At 41.6% G+C, this 7,368-nt stretch overlaps 1 pseudogene; it reads right to left on the reverse strand.

Annotated features, from left to right (window-relative positions):
- LOC112634197 overlaps positions 1 to 4,798 on the reverse strand; it is a 106,302-nt pseudogene extending 101,504 nt beyond the window's left edge.
- Positions 4,799 to 7,368: the final 2,570 nt, after the last annotated feature.

Genomic DNA, 7,368 nt, shown 5'->3' on the forward strand with positions numbered 1-7,368 from the left:
AAAAGTCAGGAAACAACAGGTGCTGGAGAGGATGTGGAGAAATAGGAACACTTTTACACTGTTGGTGGGATTGTAAACTAGTTCAACCATTATGGAAAACAGTATGACGATTCCTCAAGGATCTAGAACTAGAAGTACCATATGACCCAGCCATCCCATTACTGGGTATATACCCAAAGGATTATAAATCATGCTGCTATAAAGACACATGCACAGGTATGTTTATTGCGGCACTATTCACAATAGCAAAGACTTGGAATCAACCCAAATGTCCATCAGTGACAGACTGGATTAAGAAAATGTGGCACATATACACCGTGGAATACTATGCAGCCATAAAAAAGGATGAGTTTGTGTCCTTTGTAGGGACATGGATGCAGCTGGAAACCATCATTCTCAGCAAACTATCGCAAGAACAGAAAACCAAACACCACATGTTCTCACTCATAGGTGGGAACTGAACAATGAGATCACTTGGACTCAGGAAGGGGAACATCACACACCCGGCCCTATCATGGGGAGGGGGTTGGGGGAGGGATTGCACTGGGAGTTATACCTGATGTAAATGACAAGCTGATGGGTGCTGATGAGTTCATGGGTGCAGCACACCAACATGACACAAGTATACATATGTAACAAACCTGCACGTTATGCACATGTACCCTAGAACTTCAAGTATAATAATAATAAAAAAAATACATCCACATAAAAAAAAGAAAGTAAGATATTGGATTCAAGAGAAGATTTAAGAGTCCTCCAAGGTAATGTGTGCACTTACCACACACTCTCTCATGACACTTCCATCAAGTGGCTTTCCCAGCTGCCCACACACGCCCTCCCTTATGCCCTAGAAGCCCCAGATAGACTTTTATCAAACACGTGCAATGCCTTATTGTGAACATTTCTCTTTATATCTGCCTCTTCACCAGACTGTGAGGTAGCAACATTGTCATATTTGTCTCTGAAACCCCAGTACTTAGCATTTTGCCACGTACTCCCTGGTGAGTATTCAATAAGCACTCAATGAATGAACAAATGAGTTCTCTACCCTACCCTGCCCCTCAAAATACTTTCCCCACCCAGCCAAATGATGCATAGAATTATAATATTAGACGTCATGATATGGCATGTTCTTCTGGTTGCAGTATGCCTTATTCAAGGACAATGCCTCTGAGGGGAGTAGTGCAGGAAGGCTCCTCTGTTGTCCAATCCTCGGTGTGAATGACTTCCTTGTGGCGGGGGAGGCGGGTGGGATTCTTAGAGATGATCACTTGAGGTGCCTCATAAGGGCCAAAGAAAGGGGAAGACACAGAAAGACAGATCAAACGACTCAAGGAGCTTTTCCTCTGGAACAGCATTTCTGAGGAGCAGCTCTGGTTGCCATAGCAACGGCCGCAATTTGTGGTACCTCCTTCCAGCTTCCTACCTGCTGGTGAGAAGGAACTGAAAGCCACAACCTCTTAACCCAGCAGGGCATTCTCCTTGCATCCCTTGAAAGCAGGAGCTGGGGTGAGACCCAGGGAGACAGCAGCCTGGGCTGCACCAACAAGAGTGGTGAAGGAAAGAAGCCGAGAGGGGTGGGGGATAGGGAGGCGCAGTGCTGCCAGGAGGTGAAGGCTAAAGCGGGGGCCGAACAACACAGCAATAAAGGAGTAAGCTGCCACCGTCGGCAAATAATCGCAGCTGGGGCAACAGTTCTCAGAGCTGATTACCTAGAGATCCTCTGGCTTAATTGATTTTATATAACTTCCTGGCTGCAAAACTGGGCGCCTCAAACAATAAAGACAATTTTCAAAGGACAGCTGCTTGCTCAAATGGACACTCCACACAGAATTGTTTACTGGAGCTTCTAATGACTTATTCTTCTCAACTAAGCCGGAAAATATTTTTCTAAAGAAGAAACAGGAAGAATGCCAGATCTGTGAATAGGAGCTTGTGCATGAGGGTGTTGCTACGGTGTGTAATTATTAGTCTGCCTAATCAAATCAGCAGGCTTATTGTAAGATTTGCCCATTTCTGCAGCAGAAATACGACTGGAAATGCTAACAGACAGTATCATCTTTCTAGGTTCTATTTTCTATATAGTCTAAGTCTTCAGCATAAATCAACAGGAATTTTTTGTAAGATATGAAGAAAGGGGAGAATTAAAGGCAATCAAATTACATTTGATAAATTTATTTATTAATCACTTTTATTGATGAAGACATAAATTGTGAGTTCACAAAAAATATTTGGGCTTATCAAGATTTTTTTTAAAAGAGAATTATTTTTTCTATCAACACCAAAGGGAAAGCTTATCCAAACAATTCCTAGAGTCAATCATGGTTCATTGAGGAACAAAACAGCAGAAACATGTAATTTCACAGCAGCTCCCACCAAGGACAGCCTCTCATTACCAGCAACAAGCCAAATAATTTACTAAGCAACCCTGCTGCTGGCATTTAGCCTTTGTCTTCCTCACATCTGGTGCTCCAAGTATGATGCATTTAATAAACATGTTTATAAGCCAGTAATTTATTTCTGGCACTATTTTTGCTTCTTTTTACACCAAAATTCATTCATGGGGAGGGAACATGTTAATTGTCTTATTGTTAAGTGACCTTTCTTACTATATCGTTAGGAGATTTTACAAAGCCTGCAGATGAGCATGACCTTAGAAATCAAGCCTAGTATAAGCTGTAGGTTGAGATCTTTGCACCACAATAATCAGAAGTGAAGCATCAAGCCAAAGTGGGGTGGGAAGGACATCCATCTCAAAACATTCCCTCAGGCTTCCCAGAAAGTCAAAACAATGTCAGGAAATTACTCTGATGGATCTCATGACCTCTAGATGATAATGTGTAGGGTCTCATATTACTGCTACTAAGATGCAAAAATCAAATAAAGTGCATTTGATTTTGGTTTATGAAAATTTTATGTAAAAAACAGGCAGATGGAGATGCCAGACAGTTACAGAACAACCAAAGACTGTTTGATGTTTCTTCTAAAAAAGAGATTCATTTTACAAAATTTAAATAGATCTTCTTTGCAAAACAATGCTCATCCGTCCGCCCATGTAGCCACGATTGACTCCCTGAGGGACAAAATGCACCAGAGGTCACTTTTCGGAGGACAAGAGGTCAGCTGGTCAAGGGGAAGATAGGTAAATGAGTTCAGTGGCAGAGCATTGTATCAAACACCTTGACCAAGAATAAGCAGCAGCCTAGGGGATGGATAGCCCATTTTCCTCGATGTGATTATTACACATTACATGCCTGTACCAAAACATCTCATGTACCCATAAATATATACACCTAGTATGTAGCCACAAAAATTTAAAACAAAACAAACAAACAAAAAGCAGCAGCCTGACTCTACTCCTAGCTCTGCCACCAATTCTGTCACGTAACCTAAGCCTCTGAGTCTCTGTATCAGGTGGCGATTGCATGTAATGAACCAACCCAAAACATAATGGCTTAAAATAATAACTACTTACTATTTCTCACAAATATGTGGCTAGGTGGGTCTGCTGATCTGGGTCAGACTCAACCGATCTCAGTGGGCCTTGGCCATCCGTCTGTGGTCAGCTGATGTGCTGCAAGGGGGCCAATGGCTTCCGCTGTGACAGCGTGACTCTACTTCATGCAGTTTATCTCAACCCCAAGTCGGCTAGTCCTGGATTGTTCTCATAATAGCAGTGAAGCAACAGGAGGAGAGAGAAAAGAGATGAGAGAGGACAGGAGGGGAGAAGAGGAAGAGTGAGGAAAAGAAGGGAATAAGAGAGAGAAAGATAAGGAGAGAGGGAGAAAAAATGAGAATGAGAAGAGAGAGAAACAGAGAGAAAATGTGAGTTCTTGAGACTTGGGCTCAGAACTGAACTTCTGACACATCTACCAAATTCTTCGAGTCTACCCTTTTCACAGGGTTATCATGCTTACTAAATGAGATGGTTTCTGTGCAGGATTTCGTAAATCATGAAGTATCATAAAGCAGAGCTAATAAAATAAGACATCACTGACACATCTGTTTTGGAACTGTCCTTCACAAAATACCAGATTTAATCTGCTAACTAGAGATGAAGCCAGTAATGACATGTGGGGCAGAGAAGGTCATGTGAGATATTTTATTTATTTATATCCTTTGCCTTGTTCCACAAGGCTTTGAGATAGCTTGACACAAGAATACAAACACAAAAATAACAGTATACTATAAACAAAAACTAGGAAAAATATTATTGGTAGTAGGTAATCAAGACCTAGGCCTAGGAGGGGTACAGGACTATCCCAAATATGCAAATGTTGCCATAAGGGCAATATCATGACTATACTGGAGTCTTATATTCGCCTCCACATTTCCTAGAAATAAAATAGGCCGGGCGGGGGGACTCACGCCTATAATCCCAGCACTTTGGGAGGCTAAGGCGAGTGGACCACAAGGTCAGGAGATCGAGACCATTCTGGCTAACACAGTGAAAATCTGTCTCTACTAAAAATACAAAAAATTAGCCGGGCATGGTGGCACGTGCCTGTAGTCCCAGCTACTCGGGAGGCTGAGGCAGGAGAATTGCTCGAACCCAGGAGGCGGAGTTTGCAGTAAGCCAAGATCGTGCCACTGCACTCCAGCCTGGGTGACAGAGCGAGACTCCTTCTCAACATAAATAAATAAATACATACATAAAGAGCTGTTTCCCAAAGGTGGTGCACAAATTGATCTGGGGTGGTAAAAAGCTGGCCAACACACACCTACCTTCCCAACCCTCAGCATAATAGCTGCTAAGAAGCTCTTCAGCAGATGCCAATCCAATGTCCTTCCTGTCCATGGTGTCACCTCACCTCCTGAGTGCTGGTTATTTCTGGGTATTGCAGTGGGCAGTGCAAGAATCAGTCTGACCTCTGCTGCAAGGTCAGGAGAGCTCAGCCCCAGGTCAACAGCAGGGACTGCGTTCAGACCACGGTAAGAATCACTGATGCTCGTGGAAGAAGAAGAAGGAAAAATAGTATGGATTTCTCCATTCACGTCAGGAATGTGGCGTTTCCTTTTTAAATAAATTTAAGTTTTAAAAGTAAGTCCATAGAGTTATCAATATTAATTAGATAAAAGTATAGATAGTATATCGGTGAAGCAAATCTGTGACCGTATTATGTAAATGCCCAGAGTTTGGGACATCCATTCATGAGGAGCACTGGTTCCCAGTGAACTTCCAAAAATGAATTAGTGACAAATATTTCTCCAAATGGAGTCAGTACACCACATGGGCCATGTGACACTGGTATGCATGAAAAACATTAGAAGTTATCCCTATATTTATATGCAACAGTATGAAAGAAGGTAAACTTCAATACCGCTTACATATTCCAGTTGACACAGAGGCACCCCACCTGCTCAACTTGTAAGATGGTTACCTGCCCAGGTTGCCGCTTGCAGTTCTCTGGGTATCTTGAGGGAAAAGTGGAAGTTCCCTATGCAGAAGGTTGGCACATTTTTGTTCACTGTCACCAAATGGGCACATGTTAGATTTCAGAAGGGTCTAGTTAAGTGGATGTATGGAATATAACATCCAGTTTTAATGAAATGAGCTCTCATGAATGTAGAGGATTAAAGGTAATATCAGTAATACAAGCTCAAGCAAACAGAAAGCTTGCCTGACAGAGCCGTACTTCTCCAATTCTTAGAACAGACAAGCTTTTTATCAGTGGCATAGTGAGGAAAACAGTGATCTGATCATATCTGACAGAAAGTCAACCTCAAATCTGAAATTAACAAAAAGCTATGTAAAATATGGATTTACCTCCACGCTCATTAATATTGGTCCTTGCTTTGAGTGTGTATTTTGCCTGTGATATTAGCTAATGAGAGCATGAAGCCATTAGGATTAGCAAGAGATTTTAAAAATGAAGCAGCCAGAACGTTCATCATCATAATAGAGTGATACTGTTCTATTAATAAATAAAATAAGAAAAATCATTTATTTCTTTTTTTTTTCTTTTTTTTGAGATGGAGTCTTGCTCTGTCACACAGGCTGGAGTGCAGTGGCGCAATCTCGGCTCACTGCAAACTCCACCTCCCGGGTACACACCATTCTCCTGCCTCAGCCTCCCGAGTAGCTGCAACTACAGGCGCCCGCTGCCACGCCCAGCTAAATCTTTTGTATTTTTTTAGTAGAGACAGGGTTTCACCATGGTCTTGATCTCCTGACCTCGTGATCCGCCTGCCTTTGCCTCCCAAAGTGCTGGGATTACAGGCGTAAGCCACCTCTCCCAGCCCATTTATTTCATTTTTATCTCATTCATTTAAATTGCTACTTTATGTATCTTTATAATATAAATAATATACTAATATAATAGCACTGTGTATCATTTATTAATGAATCCATATAGATTGAGAGAGCATATTGACACTTTCCTTTCACTAATGAGGTAGGTAATTTATGCTTTCCAATAATTGAACGCTAAGCATGTGGGAGTTATTTATATCCTACTGCTCAAGGTCATCACCAAGGTCTGATTGCAAAAATTCAAAAAAATTGCAACCTCAAGCATGAATGGGTTAAAACAGTCGGGATACTGTTGCTTTAAATAACTAAAAAAAATAGCTGGTTGAATCGAATTATTAAATTTAGGACCATGACATTTGGGGAACACCCACCACAATAATATTTTAATTGCAAAATCATTTATCTAAAACTAGTCGTTCTGGTAGTGGGCTCATCACAGGATGAACCACCCACAGAGGCCACTTCCAGGCTGTGACAATAATATTGGTGTACAGAAGGAGACTCATTTGCCTATTTTCCATAGCCAGGAGAAATTAACCAAAGTCAGTTTCAAATTATTAATGTTTAATATGTAAAAAGGGGGCCCAGAACACAGCCCTGGTTTATGCCACCAGACAATGTTAGCTGCATCATCAAAAGATGTGCCAGCCAATTCTAACTCTCACCGTGGTATAAAAAGCTGATTTCTCTAAATACCAAAAACTATGAATCCATAAGGAGGTCATTCATGCTGACCCAAAGATGGCTACTGTCATATAGTCAAACGTCACAGAAAGGTCAGTCAAAGGTCAAGCTAGTTGGAGGGCACACAGGGGTCATGGAGAAGCCAGGACTGAAGCTCACTTGCTCCTCGTGTAAAATGCCAGCCTTGGAAATGCAGACCTGCAGGTTTGAGAAAAGAAAGGGGAAATATTGAAATGCAATGCCTATAGCCCGTGACATGGTTGTCATATTTTAAAATGAGGTCCAATGTTCTTTGAGTCTAACCAGATGGGACTATGTCTATGAAGTACACTGAAGTTATGAAGTTGTTGACTGGTGCTTACCAGTATGAAAAAATGTCAGACTAGGCCCAGTGGCTAAAGATACTCATCGGCAATTTCATTTCCTTTAAG

The sequence above is a fragment of the Theropithecus gelada genome, chromosome 11, assembly GCF_003255815.1.
Source record: "Theropithecus gelada isolate Dixy chromosome 11, Tgel_1.0, whole genome shotgun sequence".
NCBI lineage: Eukaryota > Metazoa > Chordata > Mammalia > Primates > Cercopithecidae > Theropithecus > Theropithecus gelada.